Below are 12,915 nucleotides of genomic sequence, written 5' to 3'. Positions count from 1 at the left end.
CACAGTCTGGTTAAGTTGTAATTTTCTTTAGTCCTGCTCAGATTTTCCATTGGATTTCAAAGAGTTCTTCTGTTGATTTTGACCATTTCCTGTAGTTACCATTGCTACACTTTGCATAAAATCCCGTTCATTTCCTTGTTCTGCTGGCTGCCCAGTGTTCTCTGACACTTGCATCGTTCCTTGCTGTGTGTTCACTTGCACCATCAATATACTGGTATGATGTAATAGTCCTTTCTGAACTTATTGGGTCTTGAATTCACTGACCACTCCCAAACCATAATACCCTACTACATTTGGACTGTTTAAATAGTCCTTTCCTTGCCTTACGACGTTCTTCCAATTGAATAATAAATTCGTTCACTTTCTAGAGGGCGCAGTTCTCAATGAATATTGCTATGCAAGGAATTTAAGGATTTCTAACGTGTATTTATCTCTGGTTTTTCACAACACAGTGTTCTACAGGAAAATCCATACGTGATGATGGTCAAGAATCCCTCCATCAGTGACAACACATACATCAACTCACTGATTGATATTCGTTTTTTCTACAAAACAAAGAATCAGTGACTTGATTTTTATTAGTTCTGATGAAAATGGATTCATATTGGAAAGAAGCAGTGAGTTTGTGTGGAGGTTTAACTCTGTGTACATTTTGATACCGCATACTCTTTTCCCAATCCTCTGGCAACCGTACATCATGATGAATAGCGAAGTCAACTATATTGCAAGAAAATGAGAAGTGAAGTGATTTCACCTAAGCTCGAAGACATTTTTTATATATTATTAAGTTTTTTCCATTTTGTGAAACAGTGAGCAGGTTTAATTCTCATCATTCTTGACCAGGGATACATTACATATCTCAGTATTTAATATGATGGAACTAGGCTAGATATTACTTCCTTAAATACTTATTCTGTTATGTATACTTAATGACTTACCATTTCAGAACAAGACATTGGTTCTACACCCAGTTAACGAGGAGTTGGAATATTTCTTATCTCATATCTAGCCATGGCATACGGAATATGAATTCACAGTCATCAATACAACGAGACAGAGTGCCGCTGATATGAAAGATAAGGCCAATGACGGTATGACCTAGGAACAATGAAGAAATGGGGATAATCTACTATTGTGGTGGTGTTTAAGCATCCTAATCAAACATTTATTCCATATTCATAAGAATACAAATAAAATCTTGTATGAAAATATAAATTCAGGGATCTTTAAGATTTGCCACTAACATTTCACTACACGTATCATTTTTCTAAACTTGCATAGTAACATCAATCATTTAGAGTGAATGCTCCTGCCCTCTAGCATTGAGTTACCTATCAAATAACGGGTTGTACAAGTCCCAGGGATTTACAAACGCTAGCCATAAGCTTTGTCTTTAAAACTGTATTAATAATGTTACTAGTTGATCGGATAGTTCTTGTAATTGTATTGTTTTCCTCCTATTTCTGTAAGTGTTCCTTGTTAATAATTTTCTTATGTTCGACCCTTGTAAAAAACGTATAATTATTATTGACATAAAGCTTATTATCATTGTTATTATTATTGATGATGATGATGATGATTATAATTACTGTTATTATTATTATTACTTATAGAATATTAGATAGAAATGTTATAAATAACACAATGACGCGTCCGACTTTCTCCAGACGGAATATAAGCATGCTGCTCCTGTAAGGAGAAACTGTGGTAAAAATAATCAAAATTGATAATGATCTAACATCATATTTGATCAATGAACAAACATGATATTGCAAACAAGCAGACTTCGCGTACGAGCATGAAATCGTTGTGATATCATTGAAAAGGTAGTGCTTTTGTGTAATAGGATTACTAAAATCCACTATTTTTAGTTACTTTTCTCATATTCTTGTCTAATTTTATTCTTGTTATTTTATTAGTTGAACAGAAAGGATCAGAAATAAAGCGTTTAAAGCATATCTTACTATTCGTTTTGATTTATTTTAACTGCAGACAATGCAATGTTTCTCGAAAAGGGCACTTCATCCAGCGCCACCAACGACAATCCACTCAAAAAGTATGGCTCGTTTTTCACTTCGCATTGCAAAATCAAAGTTTAGGTAGAGTAGTAAGCTTAAGAAGACTTCAGATGATATAGCAAGTATAGGCACATCTGTACTGCAAGGCAGTAACGTGGCTGCTATACCTGTTGCAATGCAGTCCAAACCAAATTGCATGTGTACAACGCCGAAGCCGCAGACTACTTTGTGGGAGAATCCCGGACATGCTAAAGTGAAGGTGGATGACAACATGGAAAATCATAGTTATTTTCTATAAAATTTCATATTTTATAGGAAACAATAAGTAGACAAGAAATATGATGAAAGTAGTAGTGTAACGTTTTGAGATGCATTGTATAGTAATACGCCGAACATTTTCATTTTATTCAGTTCACACTACATAATTCTGAAAAGTTTCAGCCCATAAATAAACTTGTCATTTAATTTGAAATCGAACAGGGGGATACTAATCTTTGAATATTTTTTAAAATAAGTTATTGTATCAGCGCTGCGTGAAAGTTTCACAAAGATGCCAATATTACAAGGACGTTTCCGAGCATTAATACTAGCAAACTAAATGGAATTGACTGTAATGTAAACCCACTGTTTTACTCTATGGGGTATTTGTTGATGCTAGAAATGGTCTCAGTCTTTACTTCTGTAAGATCTAAGTGATTAGGTATACTATCATATACCTATGCCCTGTATCGTGTCTGTACTGAGTTCAGTGATATGATTTATCATGTTGATTTGCATGTCAATAAAGTGATGCGCCTTGTTGATTTGCATATGAAAGGAATGATCAGCGCGTCTTTCTTTCGTTCAATTGAATATTTGCATATGAAAAAGTGATACGACCTGTTGATTTACATAACAAAGCCTGATACGGCCTGTTGATTTGCATACCGGACTACTTACATGGTGGTGCCCTAATCAAAACAAACCATGGTGCCCGTCTATGATTTTGTCTTTGACTACGATTTCGTGTCCGATCTCCAAAAGTGGCAGGGTTTTGAAGCATAGGGAAATGCGGGGTAACTAAAACACATGTGTCGATATCGGATTAACCTGCTACTAAAGAGCAGAGCATCACACCGTACGGGCACTGACAGATCGATGACCGATCAGCTGTTCCGTCCGTGCTAAGCATAGACGCGCAGACGACAAGCAAAAAGTGCTATCGGACATGTCGGAGGACTGGCAAATTCAAAGCACAACTTTCAAAAATTTCATGTATTCATGGCAAATGCGTTATGAAAAATAATACCAAACACAACACTTGCATGTACCGTACCGATTTGGAAGTAAAATGAACTTCATCTTACACAATTTTCATGATCTGAAATATTTGTGATTTTCATGAGACACCGGTATAAGACGGTCACTATAACAACCCTTGCCATTCCACCATGTCTGTCAGCGAAAACCTGCAGGAGCTTTTCAGTCTGTCAGATTTGTTAGCTGCGGAAGAAGTTTTTGACAATTTACCACCCCAACCCGAACAACAACATCAACGGTATGTAGAGTTTACTGAGAGTGACCGGGAGGAGTTCGTCAGTCTACAAAAAAAGAAAAATACCGTGCGAAACACCAACACGGCTACCAAACAGTTTCAGCTATGGTTGAATGCTATGAGGCCAAACGAAACCCGCCGAATATGTGACATCCCTCCTGCTGAGCTTGACGACTATCTGGCAGCGTTTTTTTTAGGAACTCGCCAGAAGGACGGCAGCGACTATGAGCCTGATACACTACCAACTATCAAAGAGGTATCGATCGGTTTTTACAAGACAGCGGCTACGGGTTTTCCATCATACGCGATAAGTTGTTCGAGAAGTCGCGAAAATGCCTCGCAGCCAAAAGAGTAGAACTTAAAAAGCACGGAATGGGAAACAAACCAAACGCAACCGACAGACTGACTGAGGAAGAAGAAAAAATTCTCGTTGACAAGGAAGTTATCGGCCGATCAACCCCTGAAGCTCTCTCTTCAATGCAGTGTGGACTAACACACCAAAATGCTCGGTTTCCGCGGCGGGCAAGAAAATCGTCAGCTGAAATGGGGTGATATAATGCTGAAGAAAACCGCCGGCGGCCTAGAATATCTCGAATTCAACGAGCGGGAAACAAAAACGCGATGGGGGCAAGCAGGAAGTTCAACACGACCGTTTAACCCCAAGATATTTGCGACAAGACTTATCGTCAATTCGCCAGCCGTCGTCCCCAAAAATGAACACTCCGGACAGTCCGTTTTATCTCAGTATCAATTACACCCCCACGACTCATATTTGGTACAAGAAAAATCCAATGGGTCAAAACAAGTTGGCTAATGTTGTCAAAACGATGTGTAATAAAGCGGGAATCTCCGGGAAGAAAACTAATCACAGCATGCGGAAAACGGCCATAACAAATTTGCTCCACGCCGGGATTCCCCCAACTCAAGTGCAGCAGTTGTCTGGACACCGTAACGTTCAGAGCATAAACAACTACGCCGTAGCGTCGCTCGAGCAACAAAATGAGATGTCCAACATACTATCCAACAGTAACAAGGAAGAAACAGCAATGGTTCCATCATCGGGAAATGTGACAAGACAAGCAAATCCACCATTTCAGTTCACAAGACCATTACATGTAACGAAAGCACGTACCAAACCCAGGCAGCAGCCACAGCGGGTATATTCAGCGGGGCGGTTATTTACGGCGGTTCATTCACCATTAATGTTGCCACGTCCACGTTCAAGTCTCCACCACGCAAACGTCGTAGGGCCGTGATATACGATTCTTCGAGTTCTGACAACTCCCAGGACTGTTGATCTTCCGAAACCAGATTTTTCCAATTTCGTTCGTGCACGTATTCATGAGATTTCACACGCTGGACTCAAACATGTGACTGTTGTGTTTCATTGAAGTTGAATTTGAAATTGCCGTGTTTGTTTTTTTCTCGCCAATTTAATGACTCTTCCAGATCAAATATCAGTTTAAAAACATTTTATTCGTGATTTTGTTAAAATTGTCCATCCGATTTTAATTGAAATTTTAACAAAAGTTTTCCGATTGCATGCGTATGTGGAGGATATATCATTGTCAACAATGTCGCTCCCGATGTAGTAATTAATTCGTGAGCTGTTCAGCCCGAGTTTCGTGAGTTATTAAAGAAAGTTTGAACTTACATCGATGCAGTGTCTGTGTAGTGAATAAACCATCTAAGATGCTTCATTTTCTCTGTGAAGGAAACTTCGGTAGATATCCTACATGTTTGGTGACAGAGTTCAACATTTCTCCGCTCAACCGTAAAATAATTGTCAATGAGCCAGCTGATTGATTACGTCAGACGCTAGTATATCAATCCGCCTGAGCGAGATGACGCAAACAAATGTAGTCCATCAAGAAAAACCACAGTGAAACGTATCATATTTTAATATACGAGATTTATTCATTCAATAACGTGGGCATGGTATATGATACAGAGGTTATCCCTCGATATCACCTCTTGGTGGGGTCGTATTGCTGCTCGTGCGGTTGTGGGCCGCATCACACTCGTCTTCGACTCGTGTGATGCGGCCCACAACCGCACTCGCAGCAATACGACCCCACCAAGAGGTGATATCGAGTGATTAGGTATACTAGTGTTGATCAAGACCTCGGAAGGACATGAGTTATTCTTCGGGCGGGTTAAACAATCGTATTCACATACATTTACCATGTCATGATGGCATAGCTTATCTGTATTTGTATATACTTTAGTCCAAAGACGCCATTATAAGGGACTGTCTCTGAAATTAAAAAAAAAACCTCGTTTGGGTTTGAAAATAATTTGACCAAGATGTTAGAGTCGATTTGACGTTGTAAACCTCATGTAGCAGTTTGATATTGTCACACTGTGGCTAGGGAGGGCGCCAGATATGCAGGGTCATACAGAGTGACCACTGGCGGCGCTATAACTGCCCCTTCTGTGTGGATTGGGAAACCCGCGACATTGAGAGTATAAATAGGGAAAACGGGTGTTGCTCAGGGGAGTGTACCATGAGGTCCGCACTGGATAGAGCTGTGGAGACTGAGTTGCTGAGATGAATTGGAATTAGTGACTTTGTACAGTTTTTGGCCACCTCAGAAGTAAGTGTGTCATCGTATTCGGACTATGCCAATTCAGGGAACATTTTTGAAGACTTGTTGGGGATAGAATATGTACCAAATGGAGTGACTTTTATCCAGAAAATTTGTGCATGCAGTTAGCCCATGAAGCCCATGAAGCTCTACAGTTGTAGTTGATACAGAGCTGTGCATGTACAAGTTGCAGTCTTCCTGTTACCAACCAGAGTGATGTGGCGAGTCCTGTGTAGCAAGCCAAGGTGTGAGTAACTCTGTATATCCGTATTTCACTATTAGTAGCAAGATTCAAAGTGAGCAGACAGAATTGGAGGATAATTCCTTGGTGTAGCTTGAATGACCAGTTCGTGTGTTGGCCATGTTGTTAGTGTGGGGAATTTCCACGTGTACACTGTGCTAGCAAGCTTCAATTCATTACCCAGCCTTGATGTGTGAGTGAATGGTTGAAGAAGTTTCTGTGCAATATCCCAGATATACTCGCATACCCGGAAGAGTGGTTGGAGACATTTCCTGCGTGATACCCCAGGTTCTACGCGCGTATTCTGAAATATGTACTCTAGCTTTGTCGCTAAATTATCTACCCCTGAAGTATGTGCTGATAGCCGAGACGGAGATATCCCTTCTTTGAATTAATTAGATAGACTTTGTTTATGAGTTATGTAATTATTCAACTATTATTTGGCTAATTAGTACTTTAAATACTTGTATACTATGTTACTAAGTTTTGGATAATATAGTATTATATAGGTTTGAATATATTATTCGATACTGGTTTTTCCCAATATTTATTCAAATTCACTATATGTAAATGAATTGAATTGATTAATTGTATATGAATTGAATAACGTAACTGTATATTACTTGAATAGTCGATACTTAGTTTGAATGGGTGTTAATTACTAGTTACCCTTTTGTTGTGTAATTTTTCTGAACATTTGAATAATTGATAATGAGTTGAAGATATTATTCATCATTGGGTTTTGATTATGTGAATGTTTAAAATTTGATATTCAACTCTTGTAACATTTACCATTGATACGTGGTTGATTTTGTAAGTTAATACACAAACTCTTGCATATTTACCAGAGGTTAGAATTACTTTACCAGTTGATACCCCATTTCTGGGATTAGTTATTGATTTTTCGTATTGAGAGTTCTGTTATGAGTAATTAGATTATATTTGGATACATTTAATTTATTCATCGATTTCTAAATTATTGGAATATTCATTGGCTGTTATCATCAAAGGTACATTGAATTTATCAGCCTGTATGAGATATTTCTCTTTGGTAATTAGACTGTATTTTGTACACTTGGCAAATTATGCGTAGTCCATTTATACACTCTATCTGCGTTATCGTACCTAATCACTCTAGAATCCATCTTTGATCAGTGCCACATTTATAGTCCATACGTATATTGAATTGACATCAGTCTGAATTGTCCTAGTCACAACGTTCGACTCCAGTGCGGGGCTCAATATTTGAGTTATATGCTAGTGTGTATTGACATGTTGTTGTAGGTTACTTAACAAATTTTGGTGTATATTACAGTCTGTGGCAACAAATTTAGATTTACTCTACGGATAAATCTTTTCGCTAGTTAGAGTTGCATATAACGGCTGTAGTAGTGGGTAGTAACTTGTAGTTGTTGAGACCTCCCTATAGTATTTGTATATGCCTTTAGTAATTTGTACATTGATTTGTATTGCGCAATTCCTTAATAGATTACTTTTCTATAATTTATATTTCTTGGTCTGTGTCCTCTGTTTTCACCCCTGTTCAGTCTCACTCTGTGGACATATAACCGGTATACATCAACAATTGAGTCCAAGACCATTTGCCCCAGAGAACGAAAAATTACTTCTTTATGTGATTCATGCTTGTGTCGAGTTAGTCTTACAAGAAATTGGTTACAAAATGGCGCCCAACGTGGGGCTTTTGGGCTCAATAGTACTTTGGCCAGCGGTTGATCGGTTTAGGTGTAGGGTGTGCTGGACTGTTTTGTTGGGTGAGACACAGAAGCATAGATATTTTAGGATACATTTTTCCTGTTGGCCGAGACATCCTGTTTGAGTGAGATTGCAAATTAAGGTAGAGCTTTAGTGCTTCTTTATTTTTATTGTGTAGTAAATTACATTGAATTCCGTACCCTATAATAATATCCCCATGGCCACCGCTAAACCGTTAGATATGGAACCCCGCAAGGAGGAGTGGTTACTCCAGAGTCTAAGGGAGCTATACCGAAGCGTCCAGAGCTGCTGCGATCAGCTGGAAGGGGTCGTGGGGTTGCTCGACATTCACCACCCAATCCAATAGCAAACCTGAATTTGATCCTCATAAGGAAATGGTAGAAGAGAGAAGGAAAGTGATGTTGGATGATTTGGAGGCATCACTATACCAGAAGGAGGCGGAGATGGAGAGGATGAAATTGTTGATCCACCGACAGGAAAGATTGAAAGAGGAGGAAGAAAATATTCGATTGCAGTTGGAGGGCGGATTACTTCGCGAAGATACCTCACCAAGATGTCCGGAGAACCCAACAGAAAGACTTCACCAGACAGAGTTTACAAATGGGGCTGTGCCTCTGGCAATATACCAACCTCCAAGACTGTCAACATTTTCGGGTGATCCTGATCGGAAAATGGACGCTGACTTTGAGCTATGGAAATATGAAGTAGACTGTCTGCAACAGGATCAGTCTCATAGTACCAACAGTACTCCAAGCTGTCAGAAAATCACTTCGGGGATCGGCTAGTCGATTAATTATGAATATTGACAGAGATTCTACCATAGAACAAATATTACATAAATGGAGATAAGCTTTGGTGAAGTTGAATCTGGAGCCATGCTTCTTGAGAAATTTTACAGCAATAACAGGCAAAGAGAAGTGTGTCTCAGTATGGGAACCGGTATGGGAACGGTTAGAAGCAGAAATTCATGCTGTCAGAAGGAGAGGAGGAATAACTACAAGTGCCATAAATGAAACTCTGAAGACAGTATTCTGGAGAGGGTTGAAATCTGATAGAATTTTTGATATCATTCGTCCTGAGATTAGTAAAGACACAAGTTTTGAACAGCTGATCCAGATGGCAAGAAATGTCGAACAAGAAGGCAAGGAAAGGACAGGGAGGCAAGGACAGATGAGAAGAAAAGTACTCGATCTCCTAAGGTCAGAAATCAACAAATTTCATCTTCTGGGGATGGTGTGTACTCTAGAGAGGTAGAAAGACAACACTTGATGCTTTACAGTTGGCAGTGAAAGAAATACAGGAACTTACACAGAATATGAAGATTCAGGCAGATCATTTGAAGTCATTGGAGAATGAGATAAGACGTACTAAAGAGCAGTATAACGAACTAAAGTCATCCATTACTACTATTTCAAAACCAGAGGTGGAGGTGGTGAACCAGATAGAGCTAGACTAGGACGATCATCAAAACCAGTTGTGTGCTACAATTGCAAGAAACTGGACATTTGGCTAAACATTGCACGAAGCCCAAGAAAGGAGAAACCCGATCCTGTCTTAGATGTGGGGAAGTGGGTCATCTAGCCAAACACTGCAAACAGAAATCTAACCAGCAGATTCCACGGCTGAAAATGGGTAAGTTGTATGACTACCAAATTGCTACAAAGCCTATTCAAGTACAACCCAAACGTATTGGTCTCATTGGCAGAGCAATGGAAGGAACTGTATTGTAGAAGGGAGGAAAGTCCATGTTTGATAGACACTGGATCACAGGTGACAACGATCAGTAAGGATTACTATGATCGGTGGTTGGCCACCATACCAATCCAGCCTACGGATGAAACGTTAGAGATAAAAGGGTGCTAATGATCAATCCATTCCTTTCATTGGCATAGTGGAAGTGGTGATGTCCTTTTCAAAGATGTGTTTGGGGATGATAGTGAATATACAATTCCTGCTTTAGTTATGCCATCCAATGCATATAACATTCAAGTTCCGATACTTGTTGGAACCAATTTACTTGGACTATTTCCCAGGGATGCATTTAGAACGAAAACCCAACACAGTGTGAGGGCCATGAGGATATCTGCCACAGGAAGGGGAGTATTCAAGAAACTCAATGACCGAGACCAGTTTATTGGATCGAAAGGAGATCTTGGTAGTGTAAGGGCATTGATGCGACATCCAGTGAAGATAGAACCTGGCTGTATGAGAACTATCTTGGGTCGTTCCAGAAAAGGAGCAAGTGGGGATCAGTATGTAGTTTCAGTGGAACCAACTAACGAAGTAACTGGTCAGTTTACAACAAGCCCTGCTGTGTCTGTTTTGAAGTGCCAACAGAAGAGATCAAAGGTTCCAGTGTGTGTGCAGAATGTGTCCTCTATCCCAGTGACCATTCGACCAGGGTAGGTGGTTGCAAGAGCTTATGCAGTAACTTGGCTTGGTAATCCTGGTGAGAGACCAAGATTATTTCCCAGGGATGAAGAACAATGAAACAATGTCTATACTGCAGATGACAGGCAGAAAACCAAAGATGGAATTACTCGCAACCTCACTCTGGAGAATGGTGTGGAATTCGACATGTCAGAATCGTCAATCAGTGATCTACAGCTGCGTAAAGTCAGGACCTGTTAAGGATAAGGTATCTACATTTTCAGCTCATGAGGATGACCTTGGTTATTGTTCTGTGGAGAAACATCACATTCGCCTGACAAACAATGAACCCATTCGAGAGAGGTATAGACGAATTCCTCCAGCCATGTATGAAGAACTTCGTCAAGTACTGAAAGGAATGTTAGATAGCGGAGTTATCAGAGAATCTCACAGTCCATGGGCCGCTCCTATAGTATTGGTCCGCAAAAAAGATGGCAAGACTCGGTTGTGTATAGATTACAGAAAACTGAATGGCCGCCCATCAGAGATTCTTATGCCTTGCCTCGGATTGAGGAGAGTTTGGATGCACTGGGTGGAGCAAGGTGGTTTTCGTCTCTGGATCTTAAGTCTGGGTACAAATTGGTATGGCGGAAGAAGATATTGAGAAGACAGCCTTTGTTACTCCTGTTGGATTCTGGGAATGTTTGACAATGCCTATGGGTTTAACCGGCAGCCCTGCGACATTTCAACGATGTATGGAAAAGTGTTTGGGTGACTTACATCTGAATATTTGTTTGGTGTACCTTGATGATATTATCATTTTCTCTAACACTTTTGAAGAACATCTAGAGCGATTGGCACAAGTGTTAGACAGGTTGAAAGAAAAAGGCCTAAAACTCAAGCCAAGCAAATGCCAGTTGTTCAGGACTAGAGTGAAATACCTGGGACATGTGGTATCAGAGAGAGGGATTGAGACAGACCCTGATAAGACAGCTGCCTTGTTGAAATGGAAAGTTCCTGAGAATGCTAAAGAAGTGAAACAGTTCCTGGTTTTGCAGGTTACTATCGCCGGTTTGTTGAAGGTTATTCCAAAATTGCGAAGCCACTGAATGAGTTAACAGCCGGTTGCCTATCAAACGTAAGCATAAACAGGGTAGAAACATCTCAAGAAGTCATTGTCAGGTTCCCAACTTCAGATGGACAGAAGAACATCAAAATGCATTTGAGACAATCCTGGAGAAGTTAACCAATCCACCAGTTCTGGCATATGCCGACTATTCAAAACCTTTCGAGCTGCATATTGATGCTAGTGTAACTGGATTAGGAGCTGTGCTGTACCAAGGTGAAGGAAAGAACAAAATGTTATCATGTATGCCAGTAGAGGATTATCCCGAAGCGAGAAGAATTATCCTGCACATAAGTTGGAATTTTTGGCACTCAAATGGGCAGTAACTGAAAAATTTCATGATTACCTCTATGGGAATAAATTCATCGTAGTAACAGACAACAACCCACTAACCTATGTAAATACCAGTGCCAAACTTGATGCCACAGGTCATCGATGGCTAGCTGCACTCGCCACTTACAATTTTGAACTGATGTATCGACCAGGAAAACAGAACCAGGATGCCGATGGGCTATCTTGGCAAAGAAGAGAAGATGTAGATGACACAGAGGAGAGCGAAAGAGTGTGGTGTCAAGAGAAGAAGTAAAGGTGATGTGTCAACAAGTTTCAAACCATGCGTGGATTGAAGCCATTACATGTATGGAAACGGCCGTTCCGGAGAGTTTAAGTGAACCTCCTGTGCCTGCTGGTGTGGAGTCCTTACCTAGAGTAACTACACAAGAGTGGAAAAACTACAGCAGATAGATCCAGAAATCGGACGGTTGTATTGGTATAGACAACAAATACATCCCCCCACCAAAGAAGAAAGAAAACAGGATCCAAGTGCTGTTATTGCAGGCCTGAGAGAGTGGAATAGATTGTGCTTCAAGGAAGGTGTTTTATACAGAAAACGCATGGGGCCTGATGGCAAGACACAGCATCAACTCGTGTTGCCCTCAGCATATCGGGGAACAGCTCTTGAAGGAGTACATGATGATGTTGGCCATCTAGGACAGGAAAGAACCTTGGAACTACTTCGAGCGAGATTCTATGGCCCTTCATGAGAAACGATGTGGAACAGAAGATCAAAACATGTGAGAGATGCACTCGACGTAAACTGCAGACTACGCTGCAAGCACGTGCCCCGCTGACTAATATCAAGACTACTCAACCATTGGAATTGCTGTGCATGGATTACCTTACTATCGAGGATGGAAAAGGTGGTATTGGGCATATCCTTGTGATCACTGACCATTTCACCAGATATGCAGTAGCCATACCACTCCAAATCAGAAGGCTAAAACGACAGCAGAACAGTTGTATAA

The 12,915-nt window shown here is 40.3% G+C and overlaps 1 long non-coding RNA gene across 1 annotated transcript; it reads left to right on the top strand.

Moving 5' to 3' along the window:
* The first annotated feature begins 458 nt into the window (after nt 1-458).
* Nucleotides 459-1,958, top strand: LOC139117329 (uncharacterized). The gene is made up of 2 exons (XR_011548500.1): nt 459-617; nt 947-1,958. It is a non-coding gene; the product is annotated as an uncharacterized lncRNA (long non-coding RNA).
* The last annotated feature ends 10,957 nt before the right edge of the window (nt 1,959-12,915 follow it).

This window comes from Ptychodera flava, chromosome 2 (assembly GCF_041260155.1).
Source record: "Ptychodera flava strain L36383 chromosome 2, AS_Pfla_20210202, whole genome shotgun sequence".
Classification (NCBI taxonomy): Eukaryota; Metazoa; Hemichordata; class Enteropneusta; family Ptychoderidae; genus Ptychodera; species Ptychodera flava.
This window is presented reverse-complemented; position numbering and strand designations above follow the sequence as displayed.